General features: G+C 45.6%; 1 protein-coding gene across 2 annotated transcripts in view; it reads left to right on the forward strand.

The window, feature by feature from the left end:
- Positions 1–19,571, forward strand: part of LOC128972454 (gamma-aminobutyric acid receptor subunit beta-4) — a 72,046-nt gene that overhangs the window by 27,843 nt on the left and 24,632 nt on the right. The window lies entirely within an intron of this gene.

Here is a 19,571-nt window from a genome sequence, read left to right on the forward strand (position 1 = left end):
GGAGGAGGGGAGGGGAGACAGTCTGACTAGTTGCTTTGGTTTCCATACTGCTTGAAGATCCTGGATGCATGTGTTGGCACAACCCAGGGTGAAGTGTCAGCCGTGAGCCTTCAGGTTCTCATATGGAACATTTTCCTTTGCAGACTCTGCTGTCATCCCACCATTACCATAACTATCTGCATGGCATGTTTTACCTCAGTCTAGAAACTGATAGTGGACAGTGTGTACAATAAGAATGTCAGGTACAGACCTAGGTCCCCATTGCATTGGGTAGCTGTGCTTGAGGTTAGATTCAACTTAGAAAAGCCAGATGGCTTAACCTAGTTCCATCTATCTTGCCTGTCAAGGCAGAGCTCAACTTTGATCAGGTCCTCCCCCGGTCTCAACTTGGACCTGAATTTTCCTGTGGTGAACCAATTGCCAAGCTCCTTGCTAGAGCCAGCATGAACAACTTGGGGTCTGGACTTGTAGTTTAAGACCCCAACTTTCACAAACATAACTGGAAGGGAGTGAGGCATTTGGTTCTCAGTTTAGCTGCCTTCAACAGCCTGATCTTCCTCAGTCGGCCTGAGAAGATAGCTGAGTGCTGCAGAGGCTGGTTCAGGACAAACCTCCTGCTGGAGATGTGTCCATGGACTATAAAGGCTGATGATGTTCTTTGTCATACACCTGGTGTGAGCAGCTGTGGCCAGGCAGGCTGTGTCCTAGACTAGTAGTCATACCCTTAGCAACACTTTGCAACCCTTGCCATGTGAACGTGATGGTCTCCCCTCTCCAGCGAACATCTGCTTCCCTCTGCTGTAGGATGGATGGGGCAAATGTGTGTGCTCTGAGCCGTGGAGAAACAGCAACAATAATGTCTTTGTGGAGTGCATGGGAGAACATGTTTCCTGCTATGAACCTTCATCTGTATGCTGCTGTGAATCCTGCAGAATTGGGCAGTGCTATGGGTGGGCACTGAGTGTTTTGATGGTTGTGGCACGGCTGTAATCAAATGGCACCAGGCACTCTCCATGCCATGCTCCTGTTGATACTGTGAAGGCATCACTTCCAAGCTTTTGATTATCCCTCCTGGCTCTCCATTTGATTTGACAAGCATAATCTCCTGCCCATCCTTCCTACACATGTTGGGCTGGGGGTGGAATGGGGACAAAGCAGCTATATGTGCAAACCTACTCGAGATCAAGATCTGTAAGCATCATGGTTAGGTAGCTTCAATAAAGGATTACAAAACCAGAATCATCTCAAAGAACAAACATTTAGGGAGCAGAAGAGTGATTGTGTGATGTAAATTTCCAGGCTGAAGGGATTTTATGTGCATCATTCTTCTGTGTGACAGATGCCTCAGGGAAAGGACTGTGTCTTACCCCTGCTCTGGACATGGATACTGGCAAGAAAAACAAGGCAGTTTTTGGCATCATATGTGATTGGGAAAGGGACTGTGCAATGAATAAATTAAAGGCACAGAAGTGAAGCTGGGTTGTCGTGGCAACCAAATAGCTTCTATTGTTCCACAATGAGTGTTATTACTTACTGCCCCTTGTAGGATAATTAATTAATCCTCAGACATTCTTTCGGGAACAATAGCCCTGGTGGTGGGGCTGGGCAGGCTGAGGAGAACCCCCAGCTCTCCCATGCTTTTCTCTGGGACTTTTGGCATCTGCTGGCTGTGTGATGACGGGCAACAAGTGCTGTCAGTGCCTACCCATTGCATGATTCAAAAAGTTGTTTTCCATAGGAGTCCAGCTGGATGTGGTACTGCAGAGGAATACAGCTCCACCCATGATCTAAGAGGCAGTCCTTGCCTTCACTTGCATGAGAACTGTATTCCCAAAAGGATGATGTGGTGACATTTCCATCCTGGAGGATTCAGTGCTCTCTGCAAAGGCAGTTATGTCTTTATGCTGGAAGTTCCCAGCCACTCTAATATACAGAATGCTTTGCAGGTGCCTGTACATGCTGTGTGTTTCCTGGTGCCTTGCTATATGAGGTCAATGCATCTCCATCTCCATGAGGGCCATGCTCAGATGCTGCCCATGTTACAGCTTACAAGATGGAACCATGGCAGGATGCAGTATGGTCATAGGTACAGGGCTGGCTTTGTAATGACCTCCCAATGAAGAGGGTCAAAAGCTACTACCCTTATTTTTAAAACATGGCACTTCTTGTTCATTGCAGCTGCTGCCTGTGTGTGGTCAGCTGTGGTTTCAGGCTCACTTGCTAGCGAAATGCTTTATTGCTGTGTACTCCTCTTAGCCTTGCTAAGCAACGCTGAGCTGCAGCCTCTGTTCTTGTCAGTGATTAGAAGGATTATTTTCTGAGCCCAGATCAGTGACATCAATTGAAATGCCTGGGAAAGGATGTCAGGGGCCAGGCCAAATAGGTATTGGGGAGGGAACATTTGACTGGCAGACCCTCTGGGAAGTGCTGATCCATGAAGATGAAAGTCCTAGCTAGAGTCTTTTCATGTCCTCTATGAATGTGCAAGTTGGGGATTTAAAGGCAGGCTGAAAGGAGGAATGTCTTCATGATGATGTTCAGTAACTGCAAAGAACAAAGGGATGGTATCTCCTAGTTCTCCTTAAAGGAAATGCAATGGATAAGTTATCTGGTAAATGCCATTTTGCTGCAGGAGTTTGAATTGCAGTAAGCATGGAACAAGGAGCAGGTATGTGTAGATACCTCGTGGTGTACAGCAGTACTTGGATAGTGCTGTGTTCAGACCTGAGTGGGTTTGGTACCCAAGTTACTGAGGAATATAATAGTACTTCTGATCCAGGAGAATGAAGAGCACTTGCAGCATGGAGTTCCAGTCACTCTCCTGCCGAAGCAGCCTGTGGGTTTCTGTCCTTGTGCTACATGGCCTGAATGCTGCCCTAAGTCACTCTCAGCTTAATGGTCTGGTTCAAACAACCTGTTTTGGTGGATCCAGTTCTGATGGTATTGAGTACCAATGGATTCAGAAGGAGCTGGAAGTCTTCCCCTACTCCCACGTGTCCTATCAACAGACAGCTGAGGTCTGGTCTATTAAGGGTATACTGTACTTGCTGCAGGGTGAGACTAGAGGCTAATACTTCCACCTCCAGCCTTACCTCTTTCTGGGTGATCTTTGGGCATACATTTTTCTAGTACCCGACAGTTCAGAGTCCCTTCAAGCCTTAACGAACTATTTCAATAAGAAAAACAAGCAGAAGGTTCTTTTTATGCCTTTGAAATAAGAGATGGTTACCCTTCATAACACTTCCATTTTCCTGCCCTGTGATCTGTGCAGTCCTAAGCCTGCTCCCTCCTGCGTATCTGCGCCACCGTAGGCAGCTCGGAGCATCCAGCCGTTATAGTTATGATTTCTTTGTGGCTCCTATAATTTATTCATCCCAAGATGCTCTCCTACATCTGCAATAACATCGTTTCAGTTTGTTATAGCACTGGCTTTAAAGTTTTATAAACCTGGTGACAAGTCGAAAAGTTACAGGAGGATTGTTGCAGAGGGCTAGTGTAAGAAACAAGGCTTCCAAACAGAAGTGTCTGCAGGAATGGAAGTGTTAAAGGAACCATGCCTGGCGGACAGTTTGCAGTGGAGGTAGGTTAGTGGTTGGTGCAGGATGCTTGGCAAAGCTGACCTTGGTGGTTCATTTCATTTCCTCCTTCTCCCCGTTCCTGTATCACCTATTGCCACGCTGCTGTCTTGGTGGGATGACTGCACTTACTCTTGGCATACTGCACTGGATCTCTTGGGCCTTATGGAAGGAACCATCATGTCTGTTATTCCCCACCCCCCTCAAAACCAACCAACCAACCAAACAAAAACTTAGGCTGTCTCATTTGGCAAATAAGTTTTTCCTGTTTAAGAGAGATAGGAAGCATGTCCTAAGGCAGTGATGAGCTGCTAGGGTTTTTAATTGGCTTTTAACCCCAAAGAAAATAGAACTGGCTATGTATAAAGGTGTTCCCATCCAGGGCAGTTCATCCTACCACCTGTTATGCCACCATCAGTAGGCCATCACTCTTTTCACTACATGAAATTTTCCACCTATTAGACATGCTAGAAATAGGCTTTGTAGTGGAATCTGTCCTGATCAGGCATTGCTGTTCTGTTTTCACTGGAATATGAACATGCACTGACTAATTGAATCTCAATTCCAATGTAACCCATTCACAGTAATATATAGATGCTTGGCTCCTCTGTGTGCTGGACATAGCTGATGAAAGAAGGCAGTGTGGATGGCTAGATTCTCTATAAGAGGCTTTCTTTGGTACACACCACACAGCAGCCTCTTAGGCTGTACATTCTCCTGGTCAGAGCTCTTGACCTTTGGGCCTTTTCCTGAAAGGCAGAAAAATGGGTATCTATATGGGACCACTGAGCTGGATGCATGATGTCCAATCCATTTTCCAAGTGTTCTGCAAATTGTGTATGCAAAAGTTTGCTTGAGGCTGATGCAGCTTTGACAGTAGCCTTGGAGGACATTTAGCAGATCTTCTGAATGGCTGCAATGATGGACAAAAAAAAAAAGTTTGCTGCAGTTTGTACCTGGAAAGGATTTTTCACTGCTATGGATGTCCTCAGGTTTAATTACCATGAGTTTTAAGAAGTTTCTACTATTATAATTATACTTTTTACTACCATATATTCTTTTCAAATATAGTATCTGCCTTTTTCTTGTTCTTATCTGAAACTGCTCTGTTTCCTTGCCATCTCTTTTCAATGGAAAAATGACATAAAGATGTTTCCTAGTCATTCTATGTCCATGGATAACAAAAGTTTTTTTTTTAAAAAATCACAATTAGAGCATTTAACTCCTACAGTCAGAGATTTCTGGAGTTCCATGCTATGAGATACAAGCATGACATGACATTTTGGTGCTGTAAATGTTTTCCTGTAGCCTAGGGTATCTCCAGTCCTGTGACACTGTGTTATCTAAACTATGTGTGTGTGTATGCATTACAACTTGGTATTTAAGGCTGCTGAATATTGAAGACTGCCAAAATATGGTTGTAAGACTAAAAGGCAGCTTTGATGCTGAGCTGATGATGGTGTGCTGTACTGGTAGTGCAGGGGCTGTAGTCCAGGTGGACTGCTGTATGTTCCTGGGATGGCAGGGTTGCAGGTAGTAGATGGTGCCATGGAGCCTTGGAGCTGGAGAAGGGCCATATCCTACCAACACACCACGGTAAGAATGGTACAGCTCTGACTTAGGGTGAGATATCCCCAGGCTCTGTGCTGGCATGGACAGATTTGGGTTATGTGCTGCTCTTTTTTCACGTGCTAGTGGCTTCTGTGTGCTATGATTTAAACTAAGGTATTACAAACATCAGAGAGAGATGGAAGGTTTCCTGAGAGCTAGCAAGTGTCTGTGCCTTCCTCTGCTGCTGATTGCTCCAGTACAACTTAGGTCATACAGCTATTGTCAGTTTGTCCTGGTGTGCAGGGCTGCAATGCATTGGCAGCTCTGTACATGTGAAATAGCATTTTTCTGAAGGAGAGAGTTACCAGGGGATTCAAAGGGCCATCCTGCACAGTGGTTGTTGCAGTGTCTTCTGCACACTATCACCAATTACATATAGTCACCTTGTTGGCCTACTCATGTCTCTGCTTCTCCAGCAAGAGGAAGTATTTTGTGCATAAACACACAACCACTTGGCTAGCTGAAGGAAAGTAACAGCATCTTGATGCTTTTTCCTTCTGCTAGAGGGATGTTAGGAGAAATAAAAGATGATGCAGTGGCATGGAAAGTAACCTCCAAATCACTCTAGACATAGCACCTTTGACCTAGTCTCTTTTGCAGGCAAGAGGTACGACTGCTTACTCCATGGTGCATCCAGATACATGGTGAGAGTAGAAATCTACTGAGCTCCTAGCAACATCTCTGCAACAAAGCAGATGTCAGGGAATCATCTGCCATTGCTGTATTTGAGGTTACTTTGTCTATCCTTGCAGTGGTGACATCCTGTGACTGCTGAGGCTCAGGGTGACTTTCATCAACACTGATGAAAAAAAGTCACTTGTCTGAAACATCAAGAATCAGATGTAGATATCTGCTGTAATCACATTGGGCTTTGGGTTTATTTGGTTTTGTTTTGTCTGGGCTTTTTTTAACAGAAATTCCACTGATTGTGCTGAAAGATCCCTTACACTAAGGTAGTGCACGAGGGCAAGTAAATCACCAGGCCTCAGGGGCACTCTTCTGTGTGATGCAAGGAGTGGATGCTCAGGTTTAAATAGGCAGTGGTCCCCTTTCTGCCCTTCCACAAGAGGATACAGTTCTTGCACAAAATAGTTAAGAATAAAACAAGCTCGTGAAGGGACCTGAAGTACTCACCACTCATGGGTTTTCAAATTGTCTGCAAAGAGATTGTCCCATCTTAAAAACTAGAAAATAGGTCAGTGTGACTCATATGTCAATATTTACTGAATTTATGGCAACTTGTAGAAGGGAAAAATCTTATCTGTCTGCCATAATATTTCACAGACTATCCCATGCCCGCAACAAAATTCTCCCTATGCCCTTGGCCCTGGTATTGCTTGACTGCAGAGGCAGCCCAGTAAATTCACTACATCTTGGAGTCAAGTTGCTAAGTAACAACCCAAAGATCACTGTAGAGTCTCTTCAAATGCTGTGGCCACCTCATACCTAGAATCTACACAAAGCTCCAGGAATTTCTTCTGAGTTGGAGGTCGCAAGGACTCAGGGCATGTGTAGCAGAGAGGAGCCTGGTAAAGCAGCAATCCTGCCAGATTCTTGCTGCTGTACTGCCTGGAGGTGTCCTCATGTGAGAGGAGACAGCTTTTTTTGCATCACCTACAAAGGGGTCTCCTATGCTTGTGCTGAAGGGCTGTGATGTTTTCAGTATTAATGACGTCCTTGAATGAAATGTTTCTGTTGGCTGAATTTCATGATTTTTGCCATGTACATAGCTCAGTAGATATTGAAGTATGGAAACCTTAGTGCAATGAGCTCTCAGCTGAGGAAAGATTGTGAACTGCTGGACTAGAGAATGATTTTCTCTCCCTGAGGCTTTCTATTCTACTGTGCTTGTTTTTTTCCCAAGGATCTTGTAGCATTCACATGATATCTTAATGGGAGAGTTTGCAGAAATTCTTGGTTATGGGAATGCTATTGGACAGACACGTCTGATTTCTAGCCAGACCTTGGATTCTGCAGCACAAATAAAATATGGTGGCAATGCTCGTGGCAAATGATCCCCCCTGTGCATTTTTCTATGATGCTCTTATCCCTAAGGAGCAGCTTCACAAGTTCTCCTGTATCACAAGTTCAAGCCTCAAGAGGGTTGAGTCAGTCCTGCTCCAATACTGAGAAACAAAGTTCACATGTTTTGCTCAGCAGGCAGTTCCCCAGATGAGAACATTTCTGTGCTTTTATTGAAGAGGCTAAGATCACTCTGCTTTTCGTAGGTGACTCCACCCCACAGCAGGAGAGAAGTCATGTTGGAGAGGATGAGAGTCCATGGCTATATAGTTTGCAGCATGCTTTCAGCTGAACAGTGCTATGTATTGCAGTGCTCCATCTGTTCCTGTATCAGCCAAGTTATCTTTAGATCTGAACATGTCAGTGTTGTATGGTGTTGGTATGAACCACTTCAACTTGCACCCCAGCATTCCTGTAGTAGTTAGAATTGCTACTGCAGAAAACTTTGCCTGGGATAAAAATGTCCCTTTTTCCTTTTTTTTTTTTTTTCCCCTCTGCTTACTTTTTTATTCAGCTTTTTACGCAGGCAGAACTCCCACAGCCTTTATATATATATATATTTTTTTTTTTTTTAATATATATGTATATTATAAATCCCTCTGTATTTGAGAGCAATGTTCCAAACTGCCACCTGTTTCAACAGGAACGCTGCAGCACTGGAGAGGATTGCTGCAGAATGCTAAAGCATCTTCCCACAAGTGAAAGCTTCATCTGATTTGATTGAAAACCAAATTAGATCTCGAGAATCTGACCTTCTGACACCCTGTCATACATACTTTTAAAGCATCTAGCAACAGAAAGTGGATGTGCGCAAGAGTGCCAGCGCCTCAATATAGAACCTCGATCCAAATGCAAGTGCGTGCGTGTCATGTTGCTATTTGAATATGTAAATAAATGGGGCTATATATAGCTCTATATGTTATGTACATGCTAAGTGAAGGTGGCAGATACGACAGCTGAATAGCTGCACTGCTTCTGAATGCTGAGAGAAGCTCCCTGCGTGCTCCCTACATCTCTCGTGCTCGCTCCTACCCCAGCTCGGTCTGTCTGCGATCACATTTTTCGGGCCTCTGGAGGAGATCGTGTGTGGGGACAGGAGTTGTTAATATTCTGAGTCTGTGCTGAGTTGCTAGGCTACAGAGAAAAATGAACATTCAAGGAAAAGGGATGGTAAAAGGAAGAGGATCTGTTGAGCTGTTTGGAGATCCAGAAAGGTCTTCTAGTAAGATGAAAAGGATCATTTGGGGCAAGAAGGGTGTGCATGTGTGTGGGATGAAATATGGGTAGACCCTGCTGTCTCAGATCAGCTCCAGCCAGAAAGAATGGCAGAGGAGAGCATAAACAGCAAGATCCACTGACAGCTTCCAAGTCACTGCTTGCAAGGTGTGCCTGGCTGGCCTCCTGCTTTCTGCAACTGGGTGCAGTGGGTCTGAGCCTAGTTTTCCTGAGTGCCAGTCTAGTTCCTTTCAGCTGTTGCCCCCTTAGATGAGTGTCAGGTATTTAACTGTACAGGCTGTGAGCCATCAGACCTACCAGGTGCCTTGTGTTCCACTCTTCTGGAAGGCTGCCTTTGTCCCGTGCTCTTTTTCCTGTAGGTAGGATTTCTGTTCCCTCTCAATGTTACTGGCTGTATCAGAACCCTCAGAAAAATTAAATAGTGCCTTTGGGTATTTTTTTTATCTAGATACTTTATTTACTGAGCTCACATGGGCTCCCTGCCAATAACTTTCAGTGAGCTCTGCAAATAGAGCTCCTTGGCTCCAGGACTGTTGGTCCTGGTACTGCAGAGAGCATTCACTCAGCATGGACAGAGACTGCAGCTTGTTCTCTGCCATCCAGTTGGCCGTGAAGTCAAAGTCTGCTTGCTTGTGGACCTCCACAGCTTGCTGAAATCTCCTTTTTCCTCATGCATTCTGTAATAAGCTTGACTTGTTCAGCAGATTCCAGAATGTTTCATACAGCTGTGTTTTGAACGCTATTGTCAGTGAACTACACTGCACCCGTCCATCAGCTTTATGATCCTGCAGCCAAGGCTTGGATTGCTAAAGTGGAAGAAGGCTACTATGGGCCATATTGTGTGTACTGCTGCTGGTGTCAGCCTGGATTGGTTCCCTTGGCTTTATCCTGGGATAAAACAAGGGCAGGCTAACCCCTGTATGGAGGCAGAGGTAGGCTACAGCCATGATGGTAAGGTCAATACCCCTGACAGTAGAAATTCCTAGATGTGCATATACCCCTGCACATTTTGGTTGTGCCAGCATGACTATACAAGGCTCTGTCTTTACCACAGCTGAGACTGGATTGGTAGCCTTTTTCTCTAAAAAGAACACAATCTTACTGAGTTTGTCAACTTAGGGGTCACAGATATGACAATGCAGAATATTCATGTATAGAAGTCACCCCAGATATAGAACTGGGTCTGTGTGCATGAGTCAGTCTTTGGGTTTTCAAGTTCAATAGTTTATATCCAGTTTGCCTGGAGTTTGTTTTTTTGAACCGTAGTGCAGCCAGCTTCTAACTAACTGAACCTCAAACCTAACTGAATGCTACTGACAGAAATGCTTTCTGCTCTTCTGCATTTCACCATCTTCTCTGCTTACCCCCAGTCATCCTTCCTACATGATCAATAAATAAACATCATTCTAACCTTTTGATCAAAACAATCCTTGCCAGCCTACTTGAGGTGATCCACCCAGGCCATGTTAGTTGTCTTACATCTTTAGAAAGATTTGTTTGCTTCTGTCTGCCTCCTAGGAAACGACATCTTTGTGGCAGTTTTTGGAACCTGGAATATCAAACCTTCCTTCCCTAAGTTAAACAGTGTCTTTAAAGCACTGCATGCTTGATATTGTTGCAGAGAGTCTCATGGTTTCAGTGCTCAGAGCTGTGTATGCAGCACTTTATTCTGCCATGTAAAGTAGAAATATTGCTTCTTTCACAACATTATTCCCGGTCTGTGCAGCCCCGAACTGCATTGGTGGTCTTGACTGCCACAGGGAATTACAAGCTCTATTTTTATTATTTTTTTCCTCAGGGAGAAAGTAATTTCTGTTCATTACACACTTAGCACTTGCCCAGAGATGTGGGGATCCCAAACTGCAGCATGGAGGCAAGTTAGCACCCACGTCTTATTTTTACAGGTAAGAGAAAATGAGACATGGTGAAAGTGCCCAGTCTCCTGGAGAATTAGCAGAGTGAGCTGGAATTGCTACCCAGAGGTGTTCTCTAGCTTACCTAATTCCAGTGGGCTACTAAGCCCCTGAACTGCTTTAGTTCTGCATTCCTCCAGCCTTTTCCCCCCATGACCTCTATTAGTCAGTGTCTATGTGGAGGGCTGCAGAAACTCTCCTGCTTGGGGTAGAGTCTGACTGGGTTGGTGTTCAGTAAAACTCTTGGAAAGGTGAAGAACTCCAGAGGAGTTCTGGAAGTGTTTCAGAGAAATTACATTTTTCTGTTACCAGGTTGCTCCTGCTAGAAAGTCTATTGACTTTTAATCACTTGAACATCTCTCAGCAAGCAAGAGGTAAGGAAACCACTACTAGGTGAAACTTCTTTGGGGATAGATGCAAAGGCTGTGAAAACCCTTTGAAAATGTTTAAGAGAGCATCTCTGGTCTTCCAGCATCAGCTTTCCCTTGACATAATCCCTCCTTCTGAGGCTTTAGGAAGTGGTATCTTCACTAGTCACTGTTCAAATATCTCACTCAAATTTAATTTACTCTAATAGGCTAGTTGTTGCATGTTTAATTAAATGCAAATTGATTATTAAAAACATTTTTGAGCTTTAATGGCTGTCTATTAGATATGCTCATATGTGCAAGCAGGAGGACACAGGCAACACATGCTGTGAGCCAGTAATGGTAGTGCTAGCAAAGTATGAAAAGATGAGTTAGGAGAAGCTAGCTAGAAGAAGGGAGAAGAGTAAGTAGAGTGCAGGTACCAGCACTGTCCCATGGCTTGTAGGTGTGCAGAAAGCACATAACTATGCCCTCAAACTGCCTTTCCCAGCCATGCAATCCATAGTCAAAACATTTCTCTGAGACTCCACAGAGATTAGTGCTTTTGTGTCTCACACTGTGGTAATGGGTGACCCCATGAGTACCTAGAGAGAGTTTAAGAGAATCAACAAAAGGGACTAAGTTAAGACTCTACCTGAAGTAAATATGGTAAGAGAGAGAAGAGTTTTGGGAAGACTTAATGAAACCCTTTGGAGACATCTTGTGCAGTAGGAGAACACAGATGAAAGCAATAAGCCTTTAAGGGTCTCCAGGAGGGGGAATGAGCCATGTTACCTGCGCTGCCTGGGATCCATGTCATTCCTGGGGTAGACTTCACTGGGGAAAACACACATTGTACTTCTGATGGAGAAGGTGTCAGCTTGCTGCCCTCCTTGCACTATCTCAAGCCAGTCACTTCTTTAACTTGCCATTTTCATGGAGGTAATTACTCAGCTGAGGACTTGCTGCCTGAGCTTCCTCCTTTTCAAGTGAGCATCTTACCCGTTTTTATCTCTCTTGGTACTACAATGGATCCTTACCAGTTCCCAGCCCATTTAGGATGAGAAGATAATGTAAACACCATCCATTTGCTTTTGTGCCTGGAAACTGGCCAGATTCATGCATCACCTTTTTTCTGAACCTAATGTAGGGCCTTGCTCCTCTGGCCTTAGTTGGTTGTCTGGACAAAGCAAGCCCTTCTATGCCAGTTTGGCACAGAAGGAGGGTATAGAAACCAAAAATGAATTTGACCATTTCTTATGAAATGGCTCCTTCTCCTTTTGGGGACTTCCCTCTCTGGGAAAGACAGTTTCTGAATTTATGATGAGGTTTGGAGTGAAAGCTAGCTGGTGATGCAGAAACAGGAAAGTCAAACAATCCTGTTTTTGGGAGGAGAATGGGCTCTGGGTTTTGCCCAGCAACCAGTTCATGAGGAACAGAATTGGGGGAGCAGCAGAAATGGTGTGCAGCACCTTCCAGATTGGGTGGCTGAAGAACAGAAACTGCCTGGTGGTGTTTTCCAAGATTGCCTGAGGAAGATGTCATGCTGCAGGTGGTGATTTGGGATTGCTGCCTGGAACACTAGACAAGGTTGCTGTTTCACATGTGCCCATAGAGCAGGTGATACTCATCTCTGTGCCCATCAGTTCTGCCTTTCTCCTCTTGCCCTCTGCTTCCAGCATAACTGGGGCTGTTAGACAACACGTGGGGTTGTCTCCTGTTCAGATAGATAGGGCATTGGTATGCAGGCTCAGAATTCTGAAAGCCTTGTCAGGGGCAGATAAATGCCCTTTTGGTTTAGGACTCAGATAGATATCTCTGTCTTGCTGCTGGTTCTGAGGTGTAATTCAGGTGCTGCAGGGACAGGGCACGGCAGGAGAAAAATAGGGCAACAAAATGACACTTTACTTGCACGCCCCTGGTTGTTGAGGATACAGCTGATACCTGTCCCAGTTTCTGGATGTGCATTCAGCAATTAAACACATGCAAATTACTACAAAAGTAGATCAGATTAGTGAGGGGAACATCTCCATGCAAAGTGCTTCTTGGGTCCTAAAGAAAATGAGTTCAAGAGCACAAAGACCTGCAGCAGAGAAGGGCATAGAGCATATCCTAGAAGCCAGCTGTTCTTGTCCCCTTGCATTACTGGCAGAGAGACTGCAGGTGCAAGGTGCTCTTCGTGATATCCAAGTGAGTCCTGACATCTGGTTATTCAAAAACAGGGGAGGTGGAAAGAGATTGTAACTTTCTCACCTGCTAAGCTGAAACTCAGGGAGAAAAGTGGTATCTGAAGTAGCTGTCACTTTATGTATAACAGTTGTCATACAGAACTTCAGACTTGCAAACCAGGCACTTGCTTGCACCAAAAGAGAAGCTAAACCCAGCACTTTGGCAGCTCATGAAAAGAACAGGAGCTGCTGCCTCCTGCCCTAAGAAAAGGTGAGAGTCTGAACAGACTTTGTGGTGTTCAGAGCTGGAAATATTACTTGTGTCAGATTAACAGGTGCTCATTAAGGTTTGGACCCATTGATTTATCTGCATGGAAATGGAGAGTCCTTTATGAGGGAAAAGTAGTTTTCTTAAGTGAACTTGCTAAGGAAGAACTGTGGCCATCTTGCTCTGTCCTTTGTGTATTCTGCTGTACATTTTACACTGCTCCAATTCTTTGCAGCTGATTGCAGGCACATCCTGTCTCCTCCCCTTAAAAAACAATTCCTCTCATTTCTCCTACCCCCTCCTTAAAATGAAACATACTTGAGGACTTTGTCCTTTCATTCCTTTCCCAAGAATGACGGGAACAGGAGATGGTGTTTAATCATCAAAGAAGTTGAAGCCAGCAAACTGTTCATTAGTCTCTGGCAGTGGCAGCTTGGTTTTTACTAAGTCAGATGTTCCATTTTTCTCCCTCTTTCTGGAGCACCTTGGCTTTCCTAATGTTCTTTTGTGATCTTGGACAAGGAGACCATATGTCATTTGCTTGTACGGGGAAGGATTTTTATTTGGTCACTTCTCCAAAGAGAGGTGCTTCATCAAAGTCAGAGTGAAAGGGAAATGGGGGGAAAAGTCAAGTGGCACAGCTAGTGCTAGAGGCAAACCTTCCTTTATCCCTCATGCTCAAAGTCACACAGCAGCAGAAGAGCAATGGGCACTCTCCCCTGCAGGAAAGGTATTGCTTCCAGCACCTTACAAGTGCTTGGTGAAACATAACCTCCATTATCAGTGTGGAATAGTCACCTTCACTCTCAAAGCCCCTCTGAAAGGTATTGGAATCATTTGTCATCCCAAAAATGGACTAAGCACAGGAGACATCCATGTTGCCAGAAATACTGTATTCTGAACAGAGATTTGACCCTTGCACATACATTATTCCTTCAATTTCTAATCCTGGCTTCTGAGTCTAGTGTAGCTCCCAATGAGCATGCACAATTCTGCCTCTGGACAAGTTTAGTACTGGGGACTCCATAGGTCACAGCACAAAGAAAAATCATCTGACCCAACCTGCCAATGATCTGCATCTCCCAGGAGCTGTGCTGAGGGTTTATGAGGCTGCTTGCCAGGAAGGAATGCTTCTGATGACTTTCTGTTGGAAGATGGTGTTTCTGCCTTTGCAGCAGGAGGCTCTGCATCCTTGAGCTATTCTTTATTGTTAGTTTCTTCCTTTTATTCCTTGGACTGTATTTTCCATATTAATGCCTAGACCTTCCAAAATGCTCTTAAGCTCCTTTTGTAACAGCAAGTTCCACAAGCTTCAAGGAAAGTTATTTCCATTGCCTTGCCTTCAGTCTGTTCTTGTGCAACAACCCATTGCAGAATGTTAGATACCATCATCATATGGCTCTGTTCTGTGTTTAACCTGTGCAACACTTCTCCCACTTCTTTGATACTTCCTACCACCATCAGAGTGTTTCTACTACTTTTGAGAGTGCATGTGGTTATTTGTGTTTACTCAGTAACCCTTAGGTATCTAAAAGGGTGTGGGACCTTGTAAACTTGAATAGCATAGGGTTATGGTTATTTACTGACTTAATGTAAGCACTACAGGGAATCAGAAAAGAGTAAGACTTATTTTGTACTCATTTCAAAGTGATGTAAATGCAGTGAAGAGCTAAACTGCAACTCACTACCAAAAGGTTGCAGCTGCCAAAGGCTTGAATATTCTGAGAGATAAGCCAAACTGTCACAAGAGAAGCTGGGGGTCTTCCATTAAGAAGGTATCAACTATGGGTCAGGAGAACCTTAAGCCTCATATAGCTGGAGAATTAAGTATACCAACAGAGACTCTGTTTTGCTTGTATTCCTCCCTGCTATTCTCACTACTGTTACTGAAGGCAGTCCAGTAATTTAGAAAGGCTTTTGTTCTGGCACAGTACAACTGTGTCTCCAAAACCAGCACAAGAACACCACCTGGGACACTCTCTGTGTTTGTGTTCTGCATGCTGACACGAGACTGCACAGAAGGGCAGCACTTTCTGAGAAAGAGGGGTTTCTTAATGTTGGAGCCCTTCTCTTGCTGCATTGAGAGGAAAGGGACACACAGTGCTCCAAAGAAGCATCCTTGAGCCTATGGATTCTAACAGTGTGTCACCGTGTGCAAAGCAGGAGTGCCTTGGGTGGTTTTCCAGTTAAAAACTGAAGTTGCCCTCCGCAGCATTCTGCCCTTGTTACTGAGGTGCCTCAACTGGTCTTGCTCTACCCCTGGCTGTTCTTTGATCTGTAGGAAAAGAAGTCCAGGTTCCCACCCTGCACTGACTCCCTGAAGTGCGATGTCTGGGGTTCTGCAGGAAATATCTTCCTCTATTCCATGCCCCTCTCATGTCAAATAGTCTTCCACTGTTCAGTCCTCTTACACCCTCTTTAGCTTCGGGTCTCTGCTGAGCTTCAGGAAAAGCTGTAATTAGCAATTGCTTTGTCTTGGCTGGAGATGGATGGGTGTAACCGTTTCCTCAGTAGCTGGTAGGAATCACTGCCAGGTCAGTGTGTGAGCCTCCCAGGTAAGCTTCTCTTCCTTCTGCAGGGTTTCTGTGGGCCTCTAAGTGAGCTGTCTTTCCTCCTGACAGGGAGGCACCTCTGCAACACGAGTGTCTGCCAGCTCCACGTGTTGCTCTCACCTCTCTTTGTGTGCGTCGCGCAGCAAGAAGGAGGAGAGAGAAGGAGAGCAAAGCCTGTGCAAAACCTGGGAGCAGGGGAGGCAAGGGGGGCTGGGACTGACAGCTCGCAACGAGCTGCTCAGCAGAGCAGACTGAATGGAGGCATGTGGAGGGGGGTGTGTATGTAGGGGGGGGTCCCACGGGGACGGTCATGCTGAGCGGTTTCCAGCAGGCTCAGGTGTCAGCTCGGCTTCGGGAGGGACTGAAAGGGAGCAGCAGTGCTGAGTGTGGTCTCACACGCAGCTGGGCCACAAGGTCCACCTTGCAGGGCAGGGAGGGCAGCACAGGAGTACCACAGCAAACAAAAGGGCTGGAAGCAGCGCTGGAGCTGGGCAGCTTGTGAGCTACTGGGTGCTGGGCTTCTGGGACAAAGCAAAGGATCTGGCCACTGCTGACCTAGCAGACATGGAGGAGAGAACAGCTTGTTTTGAAACACAAGAGCCCTTTTGGCACAAGGGCCACCTGATTTGTAGGTCATTGAGGATCTGTGGGGCTCCTCTGGGTCTGAAACAGGATTGCTCCTTGCCAGTGCTGTTGACTACAGCATTTCAGCTTCCCACAGTGGCACACTGGCCAGGTTAGGCACAAACTAACACCAGTTAAGCTTCAGCAGCAAAGCATAGCTAGAGAAAGTTTGCAACTTGTTTTTCCTGGGGGTGGAAAAGCGAGAACCACACAGCTTCTGATCACATCCACCCTTCAGGGAAAGGCAAGCTCACTGCTTTATCTCCTGCGTACTGGTCCCTCCCACTTGTAGTGGGCCATGTCCATGCTTCCTCCAGCCCCTTGGTCTGTGTCCTGCCCTCTCCCAGGGGCCTGGAGGCAAAGCATCCTTCTTCCTCATAGCTTGGTGCAGTGCCCATCAAAGTGTCATCAGCACCTGTCCTCCCAGGGAGGACTGACTCTGTGAGGTGGACACTGACCCTGCTCTTTTCCTTCTGCCCAGAAATCCTGTCCACTGTTCAACAATGTGACAGGGGTGGGGTAAGGAGAGCAGGAGTGTGTGAAATGGAGCATAGAAATCAGCAGAGAGGGGCTGAAGGAAACCTCTGGCACTAAATGAACCATGATTACCAAGGGCTCCGGACTTCCATGATGCTGCCCAAAGAAATTTATCATGCCAAGAAAACCAGAAAAACTGGAGAACAGGGCTCAGCCCAGAGCTGGGCTGGATGTTCTTCAGAAGTGTACCTGAAGAACACCAGACTGATGATTACAGTGTGGGCTTTTATTTCTGTATCCTGAGTTTGTTCCCATCAATCCTGGCAATGCAGAAGATGTGCTTAGAAGGTGTATCTCTCAGGTGCTAATGACTGTTCACTCTGTAAGCAGCTTGCCCTTTTTGTCTTCTGGAGATCAGTACCACCTCTTGTTTGCTGTTGCATGAAGGCTGGCAGGAGCCTGCAATGACAGCAGGGTGGCCTGGTTAGGGGTGAGGTGTCCCAGGGCTCTGTCAAGGATTAGGAAAATGCAGGTCAGTGAAGCAGCTTGCCAAGATGTGTGGGTGGAGTTCTCAAAGGGGAAGAATGGAAGTGATGCCTCTGTAGCCTGTTACCAAGGAAGGTAAAAAGCTCCAGGAACTCAGGTGCTTTGCTCCTCTGTGCTCTCACTGCGATACAGATCCAAACACCCTGGGAGGAGTACTGGGGAGGACATTTTCCTTTGCAAGGTTTTATCAAAATGAAAATGTTTGTGCCCCCGAGAGATGGACTGTGAGGCTTCTGAAGCAGGAGTTCAGCAGTCCTTTTAATAAAAGCAAAGCAAAACAGTTTCTTGGCCAGAAAGCTGTCACTGTGTTTTTGTTCTTTTCAATATAACACAGAAAGTGACAGATGTAGCTTTTGTATCCAGTTTACATCACAGATGTACTCTGTGACCTTTTGGATATGTATGTGGGTCTGGATTTTTGAATTGTAGTTAGATCCCCCAAAGCTGGCATACCCCCATAGTGTGGGATTATTTGAGCTTGATTTCAGAGGTGTTAATCAAACCTGGCTTTGAGTGAAGTCCGTGGGAGAAGACAGGCAGGCAGGATGCCTCTGCTCAGTCCAGATGTTTGTGCATGAGCAACGTCCCCAGCAGTCCCCGCACAGAACTGGAATTACCAGAGCAGAAATGCCTGTCATTCAAATCCGTGTGGTCAAGAGGATTCCTGTGGCTTTGTAGGTATCTGCTTGGCAAGAGGCAATGCTTTTCTGGACCCATCTCTTCTAGATCTTTTGCAAAGATAGTTGTTATTTAAGAACTTGTGGAAAATCGCTATCTTCTGTAGGGCCACTATCAGCAAGACTTGTGTGCACCTCCTAATCAACATCTTGTTATTTGAATGCTAGCTGAGTTACCCCCAAAATCTTGACTCCTAGCCTGTTCCCAGCCTAGACCTGCTGTGAGAATGTTTTCTGTCATTGGTATATACAAGAGCCCTTCCTGTACTCGTTGTTTACCTAAGACATAATTGTCCTTCTAGTTTGGTGTTACAATACTGTGTCTTTGGACAACCTCATCTGGGGCCTCTGGATGTGCTGCTGGAAGTGCTGCTCCTGTTCAGCAGCTGGTATGGTTTTTGTAGAGATATAGTTGTGGGCCATGGAACAGCTCTCCTTGTCCTCTGTAAAATTCTTATTTTAGCAACAATTTGAAGTGTCAACATTTTACTGTCGAACAGGAGAGCAGCAGGAGATATGTATGGCATTGTGCTGACTGGGGGTGGTTAGGGAACTTGCCCTTTTACCAGCAGATCCTGCTCCACTGGTGACAGATTTGCTCCACATATGTCCCTTCCCAAGAACCACAATAAACTTCCAACTTAGCTCACATAGCAAGGCAACTGCTAATGGCTTGTCACGGCTGGCCTGGGTTGACTTTGAAACCTTGGCCTCGAGGTGAGATTCTCCATGTGCCCTTGGGAATCTCCTGAGTTTCTGCTGAGTATAAAATTGACTTTTACCAACTGTGTGGTAGCGAGCAGTGGCTGAGCATGACTGCATTGTGTCCAGAGGCCTTTATGTGACTTAATTGGGAAATCAATCCTTGAAATCTTTGCATGGTGTAGCCCACTGTTGGTTGACATCCTTGAGTACTATCATAGTCCTAACTTCTACTAGTTTTGCAGCCAAGCCTTAGGCAGACTGAGACAACATGAGTGAGATGAGTTTTGTTTGGTTGGAGTTGTGTGATGTCATTTTGTGCCCAGGCTTGATTCCATTTTCCCAGAACCAAGCACAGTTCCTCCAACTGGTGGAGGTGCAGACAAATATTTGAGTGCCAAGGAAGCTGGAGACCCAGCAATGGTTTTGACAGAGGTACTAGTGGAGGGACTGGGTTACATTCACAGTCTCACAGTATATCAGAGGTTGGAAGGGACCTCAAGAGATCATCAGGTCCAAACTCCCTGCCAGAGCAGGATCACTTAGGGTAGTCTGCACAGGAATGCATCCAGGTGGGTTTGGAAAGTCTCCAGAGAAGGAAACTCCACAACCCCCCTGGGCAGCCTGTTCCAGTGCTCTGTCACCCTCACTGTAAAGAAGTTTCTCCTCACGTTGAGGTGAAATCTTCTCTGTTCAAGTTTGAACCCATTGTTCCTTGTCCTATCACTGTGAACCACCCAAAAGAGCCTGGCCCCCTCCACTTGACACCCACCCCTCAGATATTTATAGACATTGATCAGATGCCATCTCAGTCTTCTGTTCTCCAGACTAAACAGCCCCAGGACTCTCAGTC

This window comes from Indicator indicator, chromosome 17 (genome assembly GCF_027791375.1).
Source record: "Indicator indicator isolate 239-I01 chromosome 17, UM_Iind_1.1, whole genome shotgun sequence".
In the NCBI taxonomy this organism is placed as follows: domain Eukaryota; kingdom Metazoa; phylum Chordata; class Aves; order Piciformes; family Indicatoridae; genus Indicator; species Indicator indicator.